Source organism: Mytilus californianus, unplaced genomic scaffold, assembly GCF_021869535.1.
Source record: "Mytilus californianus isolate M0D057914Y unplaced genomic scaffold, xbMytCali1.0.p SCAF_3, whole genome shotgun sequence".
Classification (NCBI taxonomy): Eukaryota; Metazoa; Mollusca; class Bivalvia; order Mytilida; family Mytilidae; genus Mytilus; species Mytilus californianus.
The window spans coordinates 85,703,082-85,725,761 of NW_026262679.1; the positions used below are offsets into that span (position 1 = coordinate 85,703,082).

General features: G+C 31.4%; 1 protein-coding gene across 1 annotated transcript in view; it reads right to left on the minus strand.

Annotated features, from left to right (window-relative positions):
- LOC127735294 (potassium/sodium hyperpolarization-activated cyclic nucleotide-gated channel 1-like) overlaps positions 1 to 22,538 on the minus strand; it is a 108,771-nt gene extending 86,233 nt beyond the window's left edge. Inside the window, exon 1 of the mRNA XM_052245421.1 lies at positions 22,269 to 22,538. The gene's annotated coding sequence lies outside the window, so the exon portion shown is untranslated. The remainder of the gene's footprint in view (positions 1 to 22,268) is intronic.
- Between the last annotated feature and the right edge of the window lie 142 nt (positions 22,539 to 22,680).

A 22,680-nucleotide genomic window follows, 5' to 3' on the forward strand; every position in this document is an offset into this window, starting at 1 on the left:
CCTTCAGGAAAAACCCTCTGTGAAAGATCATGGACTTCTGTCCGTTGGTTTGAAGATCTCGAACAGCCATCTAAGCCACAAATATACAAAATGACTTGAAAGTTTAGTTAATTTCCTTCCTTTCTTTCGTAGCAATATATTACAGCTGGTAATTTACTGACAAGAATGTGATATACTGGCGATTCTCTGAGTTATCTTCGAAAAGTTCAAACAGTTATCACGCCAACGGGATATAAAATACCTACTTATTAACGAATGATGGATTCATTTGATGTATTGAAACTTCTGAGAGAGGATTGAGATATATAGTCTAAATCCAAAATAGAACTTCGATTAATTATATATAAACAGAAACACGGGTTACAAATATTTTGATTGCTATGCAAGTTTAAATTTCCTCTACAGATGCTGTACTCGTGCCGTTCTGTTTGTGCAGCTGTAACCACCTTTAAGATAAACTAAGACGCATTAATGTAATTTTAGTTTATTTAAAGAGAACTGCAGTAATTGTTGCGGTTATCGATGTGGGATTGAAATTAAATACAAATTTTCATACAAACATGTACGAACTTTATAATAAAAAGCAATTTTTGCTAAAAGCAATGAACAACTTTGCAATCAATTGCATTTCCATGTCAGTTTCTTTTGAATAAATGAATATTAACCAATACAAATATAAAACAGTTTATTGAGAACAATAAATAATTGTTTCTGTCAAGGAATTTAACTTTTCGTGTCTTGCATTTATGACTTTTAGTTTCAGATATTTCTTTACAGGAACATACAAAATTTAAAGCGACCAACATTCTTAATTTTACCGTACACTAATAAACTCACGTCTTGATTTCATGTAGGGTTTTCTCCGAATTACTCTTATAACAACCAATAAAGAGAATTCCAGTTTAAGACTAATATAGCAAGCTTCTTCGTAGTACTAGGCTTACAGTGTCATTTGTTTGTGCCAATGAACTCTAGGCAATTTAGTACTTTAGGACTTGGTGTTTGGTAATAATGGAAGCTTCTCCTTCAGACGAACTATGGTGGTTTATAAATATATTTTAATCAGATTTCAGATAGCAATGGTCTCTGTTTTGACAACTATATACCCTTTTTGCAACACTCCAATGCTTGATGAGGAACCTTTTCTCAGATGATTTTTAATTAATGCTATATACTTGAAACGGAACATATTCATGATAATGAAATATTATAATTTTTAAAGGTTTATCGTCGTTAACAGAAATACAGAGGTTACAAAGCTCATAAAACCGACCAAACCTTGTGGTTTTTTGTTACAATTTATCCAATTTATTTATTATTTAAGTGTTAAACGTAACATTTTGGAAGATCCTGTTGTTTTATAGAACAAGGTCATCACTATTGTTATTTAAAAACAATATGATTTCCTTGAGCACGGCACCTATTTCTGAAATATTTTTGTTATCTGTAACGCTAAAATGTTTAGACAGCCAAAAATGTTAAATAATTTATAAAATAAAAACCTAAAACCTCAAGGACCTTATCAGAACAGCCAACACTGATCAAGGTCAAATTATTCTGCGGGGGTTGAAATCTTGAATAGTAAACATTCTCTTCAGACCTAATCATTCAAAACTTAATTATGTGTATCCTCCACTGGGACCTAGATGTGCCATTGATTGCATTTTGGAGAATACGAAATTGCTCTAAATATTTTAAACTTTGAAATTAAAAATAATTTTGATATACATTTCAATAAATTTTAATTCCATGATGATTTATATTTGCTTTATTTTGAATAAGTTTCGCGTAGACTTACTGTACAACGTTAATAAAATACGTTGTCTTTAATTTAGCAAATTTCCATTAGATTTCAGAACAATGCTTTATTTCAAACAATATCATTCCATGTTATCAATTATAAATTGGATTTGCAAAACGAACTGCTCAGATAGAATTAATTCATGGGGATTTTCGTCATGCAATAATTGTATTTAAGAAATTTGCAATTATATTCAACGTTACTGCATTGCATATTCAAGTAACGTTACACAGTAATAGATAAACTACCATTCTAACTTAAGGTTATGTATTTGATCGACACAATTATTGCTCACCCTAATTGTCACCATAAACCTTTTTTAAGCAGTGTTTTGTTTTCAAAAAAAATGTTCCTTATAATTTAATGAAACATTTCCACTTCCATACAGTAGACGGTAAGATAATGGCAACACATTATCAAAAAGCTTGCAACTTCTCAGCAAAAATATATATGTGAAATATATTATCGAGTTCATGTTTAGCAATTCAACAGCAACAAAAAAGACCAACCATTCAATCTCCGTTTAATTTCTTTTTTCTATTATATGTTTTTTCAATGGAACCCATATTATAACGTTGTACTTTGACATTCGCATTACTAGCACAAGAAATTAAATTTTCTAGTGGTCTTTTTCAAAACAGATTGATGGTAAACTTTGAACTTCTACAAGTCCAAGATAAAAGTTAAGGGGGATGCTTGATTTTCATTACCGTAAACGGGATTTTGATAATTCTCCAGTAAATACTTTTGATCTATAAAATTAATTGAAATATTGACACATTGTATAGTAAAGGCATAATTCGTCACTCTGAATGGCAAAATTGGACAATGTTCATTTCTTACAAATTCTCAAAGACCGGTGAATCATAAAGGTTGGCTTGGGTATAGAAATATGGCCGTTTCTGCATGGAGTAAAACCAATGTGTAAATGGCGTGTCCGTTTTGCTGTTCGGGATGTATAAATACGTCGGCACATGAGTGCGTTATATCTGTCTTCCTCGTATAAAGGTAAAGTTTCACTCTCTTTGAACGGAAAAGAACCCTTTCAACAAAGGGTCCGTAGGTGGTCTGTCGTAAATCAATAATGTCTGCCACTATTTTACAGTTGCAGTCGAAATCCCGCCTATGATAACAGTCGATCTAGATTGTGTCTGTAATTTTGTCTATATCCAAGAGTATTTAAAGTTTGTCAAACGGGGTGTAGCGACCCATGGTTTAAATGTCGCGTTATGTTAATTTGTGATGTTAGGTTGCTGGCTTTTTTTAAAAACTTAAACTCGAATTTCTATATGTTCATACCAGTTTAGCTTAAACATTGCAATCTAATCTTATCCAATATCAAATTAAAAAAAAAAACAAGTTCCTTATTTGAAATACCGGATCATCTGGAAACAAAGTAATGACGAGAAGATTTATTATAGTTGATTCACACAGTCAACTGCCAAGCCCGTTCCACGGCTAAAACCCCGTCAAATTAACGGAGATACAAATGAACGATAAATAAGAAAATATAAGTCAGTAAAGCTTTACATTATACAATGTTTGTTTCAAATTTAATTATGATAAACGCAAGTACATACTAGTATTACCAAAAAAGGTTCACGTTTGTTATAAATATGAATTAGTATTTAAGAATAAGACACATGATTATAATAACGAAATTATAACACAATTTATGCATTTGATTTTATTGTAATAGGCCATAGTGCATTACATAAACGGTAGTTTGTAGCGTTTTTTTAACGTACGAACGTCAGTTTTTGGACTGCATGGTTAAGGCAGTGGTACCACAGGTCTAAACAAAGCACAATGTAGACCTGTTGGAAATCAGATTAACAATTATATTTGCTAAATTACGACCATGCCTATTCTTGCTAATATTTTGTTAACTTAAGATTCTTTAAAATACATGTTTTCTCAAATAATATTCATGGTAAAATACATGCTTGCATGTTGTTTTTCATTTTTATTTATTCCATTTGTCAACTTGTTAATCTTATATGATCAAATAACTGTCAATAACGAAGTATGAAAGGTTAAGTGTTGAAAGAATTTCTGACAGATCAGAGACGAAAGCTGTCAGTTCTCTTAATCACATCATAATATCAAAGTCTTATAAATCAATTGATCTTTCAAATGTATTTATCTTAATAATTTGATCTAATTGATACACAATTATTTACCAATACTGATCAGTTCTTATTGAGGTTCCTGATATGATTGCGCCAAGGTAAACTACTGGAAAATATCAATCTCTCTGGTAGTTAACTTTGTTTATAATGATAGCGTTTTTAGCAAGCTTTTTTTGCATGCGAGTACGCTTTCATAATGTACTTTAAGCCATGTTTATGAAAATTAATATTGGGTTTCTTGCGGTAAATTAACAGGAGGCTTACTGCTTTTTGTTTTCCCCCATTGAATTATCACAAGAATAGTTAAAACGTCTGAATAGAAAGAGACAATAAACTTAAAGTATAAAATATTTAAAAGTCATTATTCCAAAAATATTCAATTTTCAAAAATATCATCAATGTATTTTTTCCAAAAACTTTTGCGTCTCGAGGAACAACCTCCCCTAGGATAACAACCTCCCCTAGGATAACAACCAGTTGTCTATCACATATTAAATTTTGTAATGAATAATTTTATATGATAGGCATAAGCATTATAAACGGTTTGGTTTAAGAAACTGTTTTGTTTCAGCGTTTTATAAAAATCTGAAACGAGATGTTGAGAAAATATGTCTTTATTCAAACTAAACAGGTGTTTATCTATTATTCCTATCAAGTTATGTAAATAAGATGTAAATATTTTTCTCCTAGTCAAAACATTATTTAAATTTTGATAAATATATACAGGTAAATAATGGATAAAGTATAAACAATTTTTTTTCAAAAAAAGATCTATAACGACTGTTAATGCCATGTTAAATGTTGCTTGCTTCACTTCATGGAGTAGAATCTTGTGATACAAGTGTTCAACAGCTTTTTATTGTGTCTAATGAGAGATCATGGTATATTAATATAGGTTGAATATGTCATGAAATTATCAACCAATAAAAAGCAAATGGTAAAAAACCCATCATATGAATAGAAAATGAAAACGGGTAATGTGTCAAAGAGATAACAACTCGACCAAAGAGCAGAAAACAGCTCTCCAACCGTAGCGAGAAAATCCTGGCCCCTAAACAATAAAGTATACTAGTTCAGCGAAATAGATACCAGGCTTATAAATTTGTACGCCAGAAGCTCATTTCATCTGCATAAGAAAAACTCCATCAAGACCAAAATAAACACTATTACTAAGTATTTTCACCAATACCTACTGGCAAAAATGTATAACAAAAATACCGAACTTCAAGGTAAATAAAGTAAAGTAAAGTCCATAAAAACTGACATAATCAAACGCTATCAACCAACGGAACGAGTGGAAACCAACTGTCATATTCTTGACTTGGTGCAGGCACTTTCCGAAAAAAATGATTGGTTTAACCTGGTATTGTAGCAAGCTTAATCTCCAACTTGTACAAATGTATGACAATTAGACGTTCTCTCTTAGACTAGTAACATCGAAGATTTTCCTTAACAAATTCACTTTCGGTTCCAATTGGCAGAGTGGTTTCAAAGGAAAAGATTCATAAAAATTCTTAACAACGGACGTTGGATGCAAAGTGCTGAGAAAAGTTCACTTGACCTTCTGGTCAACTTTACTTAGCTAAAACGACAAAATACCAACATCGTAATGTATCATCATAGAATATTCTTATATACTATCTTCTGTGTATTTGCTGTGTGGTTCGATATTCCAAGTACAAATGCTTAATAAAACATATCAGACATCAAATTAAACAGTCACATTACGTTTTTGCACCAAAGTTCACCAATTAATTACATGATGCCGTCTGATGCAACACAAAGTTTGGTGATTGTTGAGTGCATTTCCTATTATAATGACAGCCCGTGGTTTGTTATTGATTATAAGGCTGGGATCTTTGATGGAATTTACCATGTGTAGGTTTAATACTTTTAATCGTTATATTTGGAACTTTTACTCCAAAAGAGTTTCCATTTTTACAGGAGTATTCCTTACAGATTACTTAGTGTTCTATTTACCAAGGGCTGTCACAACTTTTTCATAGATATTCAGTGTTTCTACATTATTTATAATAGCTAAGATAAAACAATAGCAAACATTTCCAGTATATATATCAAATGAATAAAAGCTTTAAATTATCAGATTGCTCGATAAAATGTACCTTAGAAATGCCAGTCTGTAAATTCAGCTTGCTGTCATGAAATCTCACAAAGCAAAAGCTTATAATTCACTACTCCAAAAACTAACATCTAATTATGCAATGTTAATTTTTCATGGATATATAACACTCTGCTTTTCAATTACAGGAAAAATAATGTATATGACATGCGAAAAGATTGTTTGATAGATATCTATGTTAAAACATGCGCTGAGTAGGAGTTCTAAGACAGCTGTTTCCATAAACACACAAATCTACATGTATTTCCAACATGAATTTGATTCGTGATCAGGCTCGTTCGATTGCTATAACTAATCTATTGAAAAATTCCTATGGTTAATATTTACATTATTTCCAAAACGCATTGTGTTTGTTCTTTCTATATTGTGATAAAACTATGAAATTAATAAATAATGTTTACGTACCGGAAGAAAGTACCATTGATTAGAATCGACAATGAATTTGAATAAAAAGATAAAAAAACTATACAATTCATTATTTAACTGACAAAGTATTTATACAGGTATCTATACAATTTATCTGTACCTAAAGCGGAGGATATTTATCAATCTCCTTTATATTGGTACATGTATTTTTGGGTACCTCTCCAGGATTTTGTCATAAAATGTTTTGATTAAAGTCCGATTTGTCTGAGGCTTGCATGTATCTTCGATTATGATGTAAGTAATTAACCATTTTTCCCAAAAGGTGTCACATATGTACCAGTCCCCACTAAAATATCATGAACTTAAGTAAAAGGATATCAAGGTAGACATTTGGTCGCTTACTGCAGAGGACTCTTTTGAAAAAAAAATCATCGACAGAGGTATAAATAAAATATCTTATGCTGACATTTAGCGTAAATTGACCTTTTAAAAAAGTCAAATGATTTCATATATATAGGCTGCGAGTATATGATAATTTGTTTTACAAGTCGAAATCATTACAGCTAGTGCAGAATATTGCTAAACTCTAGGTCATATGAACATTTAAAATATAAAACAAAACGGGACTCGTTTATAGTTTACAGTTGCTTTCCATTCGTTTGATGTGTTTAAGCTTTTGATTTTGCCATTTGATAAAGGACTTTACATTTTGAATTTTCCTTGGAGTTCGGTATTTTTTGTTATTTTACTTATTATAACTATTAAAAGGTTTTTAATATGACATGAACACCACGGCGGTTACAACATCTGGATTAGGAGCTCTACATGAACCCTGGCTTCTTGAGCTATTGGGTTATCACCAAAATGTTAGTGGAGTTCGTGTTGTTTAATCTTTGGTTATCTGTGTAGAGTTTTGTGAACTGTTGGTTTTCTTTCTCTTTGTCGTGAATGGTGTTGTCTACATTATATAAGAAGTCCCAAACAAGGATTATGCATCGACAATAAATGTCTGAACGATCAATCATCAGACCACCGACAAGAAACTACTGTAAAACAATCACTAAATTCATCATGATGACAAATGGCCAAATTAAAAACGTAAAATAAACATGAACTGACCAAAAGAATAACAACCTGATTAGATAATATAGATTGTTAGCTGAGATTTCAATGAAACACTGCTTACAAATTCTGTCTGTTACCCAAGATCATTAATCAAGGCGAGACAAGGAGACGAATGAATTAGAATCGTTTTAGACAGAAATTATGAACTATTTTTATAGTTGATCTGATTCATTATCAAGGAGACTGGGATCGATAGCAAAGGCAATTTCAATGACCATTTATTTTTAGCTTTTCATCCTTGAAGGAACTTAACTGCCTCTTCCACACGCTATTTTAAAATTAGAACAGACATGATAAGCATAATAGCAATAATATATGTGCGTGTGTTCACTTCCCAAATAGGATAATTTTTGACGGTATCCATATTCCTCTTCTTACAGATAATTGTATAAAATATATTGGAAATACATGTAAAAAGAACTGTGTTACCCGTTAAATTTCGCCTCACACAATTTGTGTCAGTTTTCAATGTCACACAATATGTCAGAACACCTAATCAGATTATACTTAATATCCTTATATAAATGGATTAAGGGATAATGCAAGTCCAATTACCTCAAGCATGCTTTCTCTTTCAAAGTTTTTTTTTTAGGTGAAAGATTTCCCTACGCATTTTATTTAAACATTTTCCACATAGAATTATGTTTATCATTCTACAGTTCCCGTGGGATTCAGCTGACATTTTGTATTTTACATCTTCCATTATTTTTTTGTCAATCCAATTCTTTCTCGTTAGAAATCAACAATGAATAAAAAAATAAAACCATCCCTCTCTCTCTGTATTGTTGCTGAACAACAAAGAGAATCTAATATGTAATACATGTGGCTTAAAAAACTCTCAACCAATATGCTGGACCAGTAGTTGCTTTTGAATTTGCTTACGATACTGCGCATGCTCTGTAAAATGTTGCCTTGGAAGAAAAATCGATATACATGTGAAGATATTGCAAGAACTTTAAACTGTTATGAAATTTTGGTAATTATTGTACAAAAAACGTTCAATATAATTAGGGAATACCATCATTGCTAATACTTCTCTATCAATCGGCATAAAAACAAAAAGATATGAATTCACTAAATATTACATCTGAATAAAATGATAATACATGTCTTTTGTAATATCTGCATTAAAATTTGAAGCAAATTTATTTTTGAATTAGCGTAATATACTTCTGTAAAAACACCACTTTAACATAAAGATATGATGAGAATAGTAAAGTAAAACGATTGCTTTTCACAAATGTAAGGAGTCGTTTAAGAAGTACAAATGTATGTTTAAGTTTAATGTACTTTAAGTCATTTGATAAACAGGTTAAAATTACCAGGGTTTTTTTTACTTGATTTGACTTTAATTCTTCTTCAGAATGGTCCAACCTTATATCTAGTGTCTTTTGGATTGACATCGATTCATTAATTTACAGATTGAACACATATAAAACGTTTTAATTCATTGAGAGATGGTTCTGCAAATTCGCCCCTCCAAATGCGGTACCACGTTAGTAGTTTTCGTTGTGTATATTTTACTGTTTATATTTTTGTCTATGTAAGAATCTAGTGTTGACGGTAAACTGTTGGTAGTATTTGTTAAATTATTTATTCATTGGTAAGATCAAGGCGGATTTAGTGTTTGGGTGACACGTAGTATTGTACCTTGTTTACTGTGGGGGTGGAATGCCAAATTTTTATCTAATTGTTTTAAAAGTTGCTCAATTACGAATACACAATATCTACTCTAAATAATTGCCATGAAACATTTAGTATTGTAATTATAAAAATACATAGAAATATTTTAAGTTAAATAAAATTATAACAAATGCTGAAATCATAAAAAGAGGAAAATAACACTTTATACATTTTATGTGTCCGTTGCACTTTTCTGTATTGATCTTCATCAGGAACGCTCAAGTCCAAAATTTAGAAAACCAAGGATGTATGAGTACCCAAACAAGTAAACAAAAATGAACCTTAAAATACAGCCTCATCTACATGTACATGAGCTAAGTTCTTAAGAAACTTTAACAAAGCTAATACTGTGGATAATATTTGTATAGCCTTCACCTACATTTGAAGGACTTGTCAAGTGTTAGTTCTAATTCTTTCTGCAGTTGCTTTATTAAATAGGGCAACGTTACAAAGATGGAACACATACTTGTTTCTTCAAAGGAAGATCAATTAGAATAAGATATCGAACCAATATTGTTGAAAAAGAAAAGAATATCGTAATGAAAGGAAATACAAAAACGAGACAAATCAAAAGCAAAGATACAAGCGTGTGGACCAAACATATGTACATATAGTTGGTACAACAAAATCATCATTTCATAACCTTTACGGTTCAAATAACAGCTTGTGTATATTGATATTTAATAACCTCATCATAGATACCAGGATTAAAATTTGTATGTCAGACTCGCGTTTCGTCTAAAAAAGACTCATCGGTGACGCTCAAATCAAAATAGTGAAGTCAAGGTATTGTTGCTTCAGCACAGTGTCTTTAAGTTCATGTTCATTGGAATAAATGAAATTCAAAACACAATACAAAACGGTTGGGAATAAACTTTGAATAGACATGCTTTTATAAAAAAAATCTCCTTGTTTATATTTATTTAGGTTTAGATTTATGGGAACATCAATGGAGAATTTCCCATTTATGTTATATATAATGTACATAAATTTCAATAACTGGTTTTATATGCAATACATATAGATTATTTGGCGTAACACTGGTAAAACAAATTTCTTGTTCCATTAGTATCACACGTATGAGTTATAAACAAGAAAATGTTGATTGAAGTAAAGTTTAGATTTGCGTCACAGAAGAGAGGCGGGAGATATCAAAGGATATTCGACTCATAAGTCGAAAATCAACTGACAACGCTATGGCTAAAATATAAAACGACGAAAAGACATACAGTCTACAAAACACAACATAGAAAACCGGATGTGATCTCTGCTCCGGAAAGGTAAGCAGATCCTTCTCTACATGTCGCTCATGTAGGTACAAATTCGATGATAAGTCTCATTCGATGAAAAGAAGCAAGGATTGAGCATGGTAAAGACAATTGGAACATATATGTCGTCATCTGTGAAACATATTCCATAACGGTCAACTAGCTCGTTATGGCGTCCGTAAACATGTCGAAGGGATGACGCAAACTTTACCACTTTGAACCCTTCATAACTGTGATGTATGCAGCAACCTTTTTTTCAGAATTCATGATAGGAAACAAAAACTCTGGAATATCGTATCAACTGGGAGATATATGCTCCATATGCAGGTGCTGCTGGAATGTTGCTACATAGAATTGGAAACTTCATAATTATGAGACTGAAATCATCTCTTTTGTAGTAAAGCTTTGCGCTTTACCAACCATTATTGTCAAGTTCTAAATGTAAGTCAAGATATAAAATAAAGCAGACTGTTTAGGTAGTGTCCTTTATTTCATGTTCAATGGGATAGATGCGTTCAACATGACTTGGGTAAAAGTATAGATAGATGTACAAGAATGGAGATTTAGTCAAACTGAGCTTTCTACTGCAATAATAAAACTGAAATATTACTAATCTTGTTTTTTTTTATTTTGTCCAATAAATGAATTAAAATTGAATGACACTGAATAAAACAACCTAAATTGTCCACGATCAACATACAGTGTACTGAACTTAATCATAATACATTGTCAATAACTTTGTTAAATACAAAGCTGAAATAGTCCCTGCAATATTTATCAGAAAACTACATAGACATGAAAAGGTCTATCTTAACCAAACACACATGCATGTTTGTTTCACTATATTTGGCGTCTTTATATTTCTAGATCCATGTACTTCTTCTTGTAAACTTTATGCAGTTTATATTCTATTTATAAGTGATGTTTGTTGTGCAATTTTTCCATGTCCGTATTTGCCTTGTGTTGCACAAAATGTAATGGTGTTAGTGTCTTGTCATGTCTTCTAGGTGTTTCTTAGATCCAGTTTTTACGTTCGTTATGGTATTTGAAAAGTTTATTGATGTATATATATACATCCTTGAGAGAACATATAAATGATAGATGGGTGTAAAAAGGCAAAATAAAAATACCCATGGGAACTATGAGAACAATCTGCAAGTTTGTCACATGATCAGCAAATAAGGAAGTTTAAATTATGATCAATGCTTAACTTAGTCCAACGTTTACATTGATTCGTCATACAGGAAGTTTTAAACATTTTGCAAGTAGTTCCAAAGCAAATGCTTTTTTAAATTGTCAACCAGGTCATCATGAATTGCATCTGGCAGTTAAAACAAACTGAACTTTTTTCGTCAACAATCTCGCATACATTTTTCTTGACTATCATGATAGGTATGGACTTCAACTGAACACAAACATTATTACAGTTTATAACTGTCTATTCGAATAATGAAAAGACATTTTATTAATATATTAATAGTATTTACAATAATTTTAATTTGTAAATTGGTATATCTGATATACTCAAATGTGTCATTTATAGGTTGCTGTATTCATTGGAGGATCTTCATTCTCATTTAACCTCTTCATAGCCTGCTCGTTAACTTTTTGAAAGTCATACACACAAATACATGCATTATAATCAATTGTTAATAACGAACTGAATACTATAACAAATGAGAGTTCCACGTTTGCGCCAATGTTACGTAAAAAAATTGAACTGTTTTAATATCTAATTCAAACCTTTCACAACCATTAAAGTCATGTTAAGACAGCATTTATTTTCATTTACCTGGAAATTTACATGTATTAAACTAACATGAAACTTGTCTTCTGTTTGTTTTAATTGAAGAAAACTGTTCGATAAATGTTAAAGTTACTTGTTTTCTTCAAAATTACAACAAACTTTGAAATGACGCAGGGTCGAGGATACTGATCCGGACAAAGAGACACTGCTTTACATGAGGATTGATAGTTTAAATGATCAAAACAATTCCCTTGCTTATATGACTAAATGAGATGGATCAATACAAAGTTAGATGATCTTTAATTCTTAGAACTAGTGCTAGAATAATAAAATTACCGAGTTTATATATAGACAGACAAATGGACGCGAAGAAGTCTAATTTGTTTTAATTACAAAAGAGATAAAGACGGTTCTGTCCCGAAGGAATTCTGCTAACCCGACTTGAGTCTAGATCTGATAACCATCTTGTAAACTAGCACGTTAAAAGTCCGTTAAGCAAAAGAACATTATAAAAATAAGGAGATTGCATGAGATACTTATATCAACCAGAGTCAGAGTGACGTGGATGTTAAAAACGACAATGTAAAACAATGAACAAAACCCAGACCGTATATATATTTAGACAACTACGAAAAGGCCCGACGAAACAAAATGTGAAACAATTCTAACGAAAAAACCAACGGCTTAATTTATGAAAAAACAATGAACGAAAAACAAATATGATAGACAGCAGGATCCTGACATTCGACTGGCATATAAAACGTGTAGCGGGGTCAAACATGTAGCGCCATTTAGATTGCAACTCCATAATCAAGGTTGACCTTTACGGCTATGGCTGTTTAGCGAGTTAAGGTCATTTTTGTGTTTATGCTTTCAGATATTTTATATTCATGGCTTTTAAAACTTTGTCTTATGGTACCTGCTAAATATATATAAATAAAAGGAGATATGGGGTATACATCAATGGGATAACTTTATCCAAGTTTTTGTCTTATTTAAGCAGAAAAGCTGGACTTTCTGAATTGTACACCAATCATTTTGCTCGTGCAACCAAAACTTCAATATCAAGGAAAGCTCTTTTCACAGACACAAGCCATGGCTGTTACAGGACATACATCTGCTTCAGGACTAATTTTTCCCCGCACAGTAGGAGTTTAGAACTGCCTAATGCGACAGTTTCGTCTCTAAACGAGAAGTACATCGTTGTTGCTTCGGGACTATTAAAAACTCGATGAAGTAAACATTTCTGACCTTTTCAGTTACTTCGAGCCCGCAACAAGCGCCAATGTTATAGCAACCACCAATACGATGAGTTCAATTTCGCAAAAACTTATGCCAGTCTTTTATGCACCATTATCAATCTAAACATTACTTTCAACACAAAGTGAATTGTTTGATTTCATGAAAAAGTTAACTGTAAACTGAATGAATTAGTACAATTGTTTGTTGAAAAATGAAAATTGTCAGTCAAATATTACAATTCTGTTAAAGATGTTAAAGCATTAAATTAAAGTATTTGTAAAAATAAATCATGCTATATCTGTTTCATGAAGAGAATTGTTGCAAAACACATGGCTATTTTGTATCAAGAAAAATAACGAATATAGAATAATGGCATTAAACAGTATAAAATATCAAAATACAACTAACAAAACAGTCATGTTTTGGTCTGTCTCACTCTGTCCGTGTAAAACAAAAACACTCATATAGAATTAGTTATTATTCGGGATCTTCACAGGGTATACAGACTCATATTCCCTGTCTGCGTTCAATATCCCCTTCGCCTATCGGCTCAGGAGACATAGAACACAGACAAGGAATATGAGCCAGTATATCCTGTGAATATCCCGAATAACATATGATATCCAGATCTAAATCGTCACAGGACGCAAAATATGAATTAATCAAACACACATTGTCAAAGATCTTACATCATCAACACCCCCCCCCCCCCCCCCAAAAAAAAAAAAACATGCTGCCAAGTAAAACTACTTTTCTTTAAAATCCCAACCATCCCTTGAAGTGGACCAACAAAGAAACATTAAAGGGCAAACATACACAATAAAAATAAAGACAGTAAAAACACTTAATCTTCTGATGTGCCCTCTAGTATGGGTTCCTGTACTTAATAGAAGATTTCATACACTAACGTCAATTATAGTGCAGAATGACTCAATCGTGTGCAATGCCCAGAAAGCAGTTCAGAACTTCAATACAACAACAAAAAAGGAAACATGTTACAGTATGTAATTTAGCGAATTGATATATCGCCCCAAAATACCAGACACAGCAACAATAGTATAATTACAACCCTTCTCAATAAGTATTTCAGGGAAAGCTAATGAGCTGTAGGACAATTTCTAAACTTTTTAGCTTTATAAATAATAACTACTGTAAAAGCTAGGTGCGAAATTATACCCAGAGGTGGAATCAGATTTATACGATAAAGTCTGTTGTAGGGATGAAATTAAGTAATATATGTCACCAATTTATTTGATGAAGAATTGAAAATATAAATAAAATGTTCATTAATATTGCTAAAGAAAAAGAAAGTGGGTATTCAGTGACCTATATACTAATGATTTTAATCAAGTTAAAATCCCCACCTGATATCATAATTTATTATATTCAATTAAAATTGAAACCAAATTGAAATGTTTTTTTTTTCAGCTAGTAACATTGCATTCAACAAATATATCTTCCTAGTAGTCATATTATACAACGTCGATAGATTGTGCTGCAGCAACAGATTCAATTAAGAAAAGGAATCTCCTTGTCTATTAAAATTGGAAAAATCTATAACCGCACCTTTTTTGCGTTATGTCTATTTTTGGACTCCTGATGGATATTTCCTGTTGATGCAGATGTGTTAATTATTAATCAATATTGATTCTGAAATAAACTACAACGTATTTACACTTAAACAGCATCTTTCTGGATATTTACACTGCAAAACGGCATGAGATTTTGTAATACGATACAATTAATCCAAAGGAGCAGTAGAAAATGTCGTATCTATGTAACTTAAGACAGATTGTAATGATGACTGTTATGGTCAGTAGTTTAAAACGATCTCTGTAGCCAGTACTACGGCACTGGCATGAAAATACGAAAATTGTGTTATTAAAGTTTGCTGTTACAAAATTTTGAAATTGTTTTAAATTAAGGAATATATCTCCCTTATGCAAAGATCTGATTCCTTGCCCTACTTTGGCTCTACTTTTTTTTAATACTTTTTGGTTTTATCAGCTCTTCAATTTTTTAATAAGCCTTTGATTTTCAAATATTTTGGATTCGAGCATCACTACAGAGAATTTTATTGTCGAAATGCACATCTGGTGCAGTAAAATTGGTACCGTTAATGTTATTATATGTAACTGTACATGTATGTACCAATATATATGTCCCTTGCATTGTCTTTCAGTGTCGTTTAAAAAAAAGTTTTGAAAATCATTTATGAATTCAAACCAAAATTGACAAAAACAGCTACGGTCAAAGTTTTATACCTAAACTATTCGAGTTCGCACTTCTTAAATACTTGTTAAGATTGCTTGTGTTTTGTGTGACAATGAATTCTTCATATAAATCATAATTGTAAATATACATGCAAACAGATCAGACAGGTTTTCCAATCATTCATGTGTTACCCGTCCTATTATTTGTTCAGTTAGTTATAGCTATTATAACTCTTTTAAGAGGTATGAAACAAATATAAAATTGATGTTGTGGTTAAACCTTACAAACAACGCTCACTTAACTTTCTTGTTCCTTGTATACACTCAAGTTTATGTTCAGCAATAACATTTCTAAACAAATAACAAACATGAGTTCAAAGAAATTAAACCGTTCTTCATTTTGCGGTTTGTTTATGTTATACATACTTGACTAGCAATGAGATCCTGTTTTTATTAAGAACGATACTAATTAAGCAAATCCTATGATATGATTTCCATGGACACAAATCACGGTTCTATAACAACTCCCTACAGACACAATCGTGACAAAAGTAATGAGAGCCAAAACTATGAAACTGTTGAGACAATAAACATCTAAATCAACAAATCAAAACAGCCAATACCTTTTAAGGTCATTGATACTTAATAGGAGTTGTAGTATAATATTTAAAAAAACAAAAACAACAGAAAAAAAAACAAAACCAAAATCATATACATTGTACTAGTATTTACAGACATAATGTAGCATTTAATCAAATTGAATGCTATTAAAACAGAATACTGGCTATTCGGCAGATCGTATCCTCGGGAACAGATTTAAATAGTCAACCAACCAACAGTGGTTCTAAACCAACAGCAGTAAACACTGCAAACGATTTTCATTGTGCAAATTTTCGGAACATCACTCGACAGAAACACTCTAGCCTTTAAATTTAGAATGCCAAATATTTATGAAAAAAAAATCCCTTCCGAAAGAGGCACATGACAATCTTTCCGGTAGAAGTACATATATTAAAATTCAATTTAAAATCGCCAAGAAGTTCAACAATTGTACTTTAAATATTTAGTTCTTGTCCCACGGAATGAAAATAAAGTTATTTCTTTAATAAATACAAAATTTATTGGGGATATTTATTTTCGAACATTAAACTTGCATGGTACTAATTGATCTACATGTTTGCAGGTGTTTTGTCCTTTGTTTTCTTTCAGCAGCTGTGCTGTCTGTTATATTGTTACTTAAGATAATAATAAATTAAGTTTGCTGATTTGGTGTCTCCCTTTTTAAGCATCATTTACCACTATGCGTTTGATTCACAAGACAGGTGCAGGGCTAGGTACTTTTTAAAATTCTGTACAAGATTTTTTTAATCATTGTTTTGCAAATAATCCAATGGTTAGAGGGAAAGATTTGGTTGAAGTTCATAACAATCTGGAAAATGAAGGAACTCAAATATGAATAATTTCTGGCAAGGTGCCAAGATAGGGATTATCCATAAAAAAAAATCATTTCTTGATTTTATATTAATTGTCAATACTAATTAGATTCGAGTTTTATGTAGGCAAATCACGTGTCTGACGAACCGAATCATTAGCGTGGTATATTTGATGAGTTTTTGTTGGTAACAGATTGTACTATATGTTCCGTTAGTTCAACAAGTTAAATCTAGTCTTAGATATGAGTGAAAAGCTGTTCCTGTCACTGAGTACAAATGTGAAGTTTGGACATTTTGATGGTTGGCTGTTATAAAACTATGAGAATGTTTGAACATTGTTGAACATAAAGTATGCCAGTATTTATGAATCTTTGGCTTTTATTTTTTTTGGTATGAGCGTCGCGATGAAGTAAATCCAGAAAAATGCAAAAAAGCAACAAATTTATGAAATGTAATTTTACTTTTTAGCACTAGGTCGGTACAGCCACTGGTAGAATGCTACATGTAGTCCCCAAGGGTATCACCAGCTCATCAGTCAGTGCTTTGTCACTGATTTATATTCATATCTTTCTTAACTTTTCCGTTGATAGCTTTGGTAGTCAATAAGAAACTAAAGTTCCAACATCTTTAGGCAAAGTTGTCCTAGGGAGGGATTTGGTCATAAAGCTCTTAAGGTATTCATGTCATATTATACATACGTTCCTGTTTAGTTCTGTCAAGAAAAACTCTTCGAACGCACCAAATACAAAGTGTTATTTCTTTTCAAAAGTTTGTTTAACCAACCAAAGTAGCGATAAAATAATCCGGCGTTATATAAGTCATTAGAGGGGCAAACATTCGATAGAATGTTTTTTATTCACTTCGATCAATATGATTATATAACTTTTTATAGCATATATTGATTATGGTTCTGCTATATATACATTTGTATATCGCGATAAGAAATATAATTAAATGACGTCTTCTTGGAGGTCTGCAGCTTTTATTATCAGTTAATAGGAAAGCAAACAAAGGCTGTTTAAAACAGTATTAATACTAATTGAAATTCATCGGTACATGTTTTTGTTGAATATTATCTCCCATTCTTGGTGGGTGGGGGACTTCTCAATCTGTCAATTAGTGAAGTTCTATAAATTTAATCAATAAGAATAATGCATAGTTAAACTTGCGTTCGTCTTATTTTAAATCTACAGAGAGCTTCATTTTTAAAGACGTAAATATTCTAAATGGCAGTTTGTGTACAGTAAAACTGACTTGTTAGTCTAGTATGTTTTTTAATTTTAGTTCATTTATATGTTTTGGAGTTTAGTGTGACGTCCATTTTCACTGAACTAGCACACAATTTTAGTTAGGGGCCAGCTGAGGACCACCTCCGGGTGCGGGATTTTCTCGCTGCATTGAAGACCCATTAGTGGCCTTCGGCTGTTGTCTGCTCTTTGGTCGGGTTGTTGTCTCTTTGACATATTCCCCATTTCCATTCTCAATTTTATTTCTTATTTTTACATCCAACCAGCCAAATTTTTTTTACAAAATTTGAAATAACCAAAATTGACAGTTGTTTGCAAGATGCAAAGGAAGAAGTTGATCATTTCTTGATTTTCCTTCTTTTTTTTGCAGTTTATTTGCTTCTTTATACGTATCCAATCAGACCGGATGCAACTGTGTTGTGCCGAGTTTGTATCTACAGCAATGATTTCTATTTTTTAGTTTTTTGCATGGACTTTTTGAGAACGCGTAGACAAATTTCATTAGTAAAAAAACTGTTATAAAAATATACTGTATCTTTTTTTGTGTTTTAATAAACGGACACATTTCTGCTCGTCAAAGGACAAAAAAGTGTCACGGCGTACGAACTCTTTTCTAAAATTTTAGAATTAAATTAAATTAAACATAACAGGAAAAACAATCACATTTTGAACGTTTTATGAAACGGACTATGCATTTTAGCTTTTGTTTTTTTTTTGAGGGGGGGGGGGGGGGTATATATAACATTAAATTGTTAAATCAAATGGCTTCGCCTCGATTTTTTCAGAATTTAACGTAACATTCCATCAGAAGAAGTTTAACATCAAAATGTGTTTTTTTTTTCATATCAAAGTTTTCATATGACAGAGTATGATAAATAATGTATGATTTAAGAAATGTTGGTCAAACTTTATTTACAAATAATTTAATTTTGAATGTAACGCGTCTGCTGATTGGCTGACGTTGTTTTGTTTATCAGCTCATAGACATAATTTAGTCATGTGACCGTGACGTCATCAACGTTTTTTCATTGTTTACTCCGGTTTAAAATGGAATTTAGAATTAAATTATAAGAAATAACTGTAATATTTTATCTGTCTATTCGAAATAACATAAAAAATGTGATGCACACTTTAAAATAACCCGCTACGCGGGTTATTCAGTGTGCATCACATTTTTGAATTTATTTCTTCATAGACAGAAAAAATATTACAGTTATTCCTTAAATGTACACCCTAATCCTTCGTCTATACTTAAATAATCTTTTCTCAAAACAAATGAATGAAATGATTGGAGTTCCAAACTGAAATTTCCTTTACTCTGTAGTCATAATTGTAGATCTGGTAATCGCAAGATGTCTGTTACGAGTGAGTGGACTGTTAGCCTCATGGATAGTGGCAGTTCATCGATAATCGCATGGTTTAGAAACTTTGATATCTATATTGGACGGTGATTAATTTCAAACTGCTTGTTAATATCGATTAATGGGAACTGATGGAGAAGCAAATTGGAAGTAAGGCACAACATCAAATTCATAGTATACCGAAATTGTTTATTGTTATTGTTGCTCTACTTAATACTCGAAGTAAAAATCTTCAATTTATAGCAAGCCGAAGAATAAGCATTTATAATTAGTTGAACATGTAAATATCCTTTACGTAAAAGTATGTAAAAACAGAGAATAAGCATGTATGCTTTCCTTGTAAATAAATAATAAAGCCTTGTATTTTTGTCGCTTATAATGTTGAAAGTATAAGCTGTTCTGTCTTTATTATTCTTGTTGTGAGCTATGGCGAATGGTCTTCGAATGTCAAAATTACTACCGCATAGTTTGCTTTTTTCCCAAATGTAACTTAACTTGACTAAGTTTGGTTGGCGTTTGTTGTTGTGTATCAAATTTCGTTTATTGGTTTGTACCTAAATCTGGCCGTTGGGTTTTCTAGTTTGAATTGTTTTACATTTTGTCATGTCGGGGTCTTTTACAGTTTGCTATGTGGTGTTTCTTTTGCTGATTGTTGAAGGTCGTACGATGACATATACATGTAGTAGTTAACATCTACTCCATTTGATCTCTGATGGAAAGTTGTCTCATTGCCTATCATACCACATTGAACACAATGGATTCAGTACATTTGATACTTCAGATCGTTTCAAACAAAAAACGAAAAACACTTCTGATATATATATAATGATATAAAATATGTATGCAAGAAAGAAGTCATAAGATATAAATAATCTAAACATCTTAACCAATATGGGTTTTAATGATAGTTTTCGCTTTAAATACGAACGCTGATTTGTTGCACAATCTTTAGTTTACTGTGCAAAGTTTTGTTGTTGTGTTTTTCATCTGTCGTTTTTCTTTTTTGGTCATTGTGTTGTATGTTTTTATTGGACTTATAATTTTTGATTGTTACCTTAGCTCAAATAGGTCTGGCCCTCCTCGTGATCGACTCGAGGTTACTGTAGCCAAAGTAAAGCAACGAAATGTAACGACTGAATTACTCGGATTATTGTTACCTTGTTATATCCCCTCTTTTTATATTGAATAATAAAAGTGATATGATATTGATAAGAATTTACTACGTTTACAGAAACCATGGTTCTTTGTTGTCTGGCATTGATATTCAAAATATATCAACATTGACCTTCACAATTAAAGTTATGTTCTCTTCTTTTAATAAACAAAATATATAAATTTACCTTCGCTATATTGATATCCAATTATTCATATATATAAATATCGTATCATTCTGTTATCAAGAAAATTTCTATTGAATTTTGTCTGTGAAACAACACAAGCATAGGCAGCTGTGTGCATTGTAATTTTCTCTAAATATTAATGCAACACAGACAGAAGGTCGTGCAAATAATTATTGAAAAAATAAATATTACAAATATTTTTATTTTTAGGTTCGAAACAAAAATTTCTATGTCATATTCATAACTGTTTGCCTTATTACTTATTGATATCGAAATGCATCAAAATGTGTTTTCTTCCAACAAGATATCGTGACCATGACCAAAAAGTATTAAATAAACGAGATCTAACGACCCAGATGAAGATTTCATATCTACATCTGGCAGAGTTAAATCAGTATTGGGAGTATGTGCAAAAATGCATGTACCAGTCATAATTATGTTTCTTACTTGAACGACGAAGTATGACCTAAAATTATTGAAGAACTTCAATTAGGTAAAACAACGACAATTAAAACGATCAAGTTTCATACACCAACTGTCGTAACTACTATATTTCATTAAATTTGCTGACTACTTTTCTGGAATTAAACTACATAAGCTTAGTCAGTATTAACCCCCTCTGACCGGAATCGTTCTAGAAAACACAAGTATTCTAATTGTATTACGTCAACGGATTTCTACATGATCATGAATAATAATAATGGTGGCTCGTGTAAGTAAATAAAAGACAATATATCAGAAAGGAAGTACTAATGACTGGACTGCCGAATTCATTAGAACTAATCGAGTCTACCATCGTTTGATTTTCTGTCTTGCATAATTTGTGACATTTCAAAATATTAAAAAATATAAAATTAAAAAGAAAGCAACAATTGTGATTGCTTCTGGACTCTTATTTGGCAACAGGTTCTATACAACTTCCGAGTGGAAAATTCACATTGAAAAAAATGCAATTTTGAAAGAGTTTCCTATATCATTTTCATTTTGCGTATATTCTACAATAAATGCAAATAAAACACAATTTATTTATTTGTTTGGTAACTATTCTAAAGCATACTATTCGACAAAAAACAGTCATAATCAATTCATTAAACAAAACAGTGTTATATAAAACTATCGGAAACTTTAACGATTCTTAATTAAAATCAAGTATACAAACAATTAATTTACCTTAATTAATAGTTGATATCTCACATGATTCCTATGGTCGCTATGTTACAATTGAACACCATAATATTTGTATATCTGTTTTTCTTCCAACTTTATTTTGAATAGAAACACACATCGTTGTTTGATTATCCTTTTCAATATATTGATAAATCCTCAGTATCTACGGCAAATAGTTCAATTTGTGTAAAATAGCAGTGTTGCCAATACTCAAAACATTCTCTATTTGTAATCACCGAGAACATCCCTTTAGCATCGAAGAAAAATGTAGACATCAATTAAGAAATGCAAACAGTGATTGATCAAGATATAGGTTATTGATCAGAATTGATACTTCTGTAATCACATCTATTCCTGCTTATATGCTATCTTTAATAATCTTGAAGAATAGATTTTTAACGATATTTACATTCCG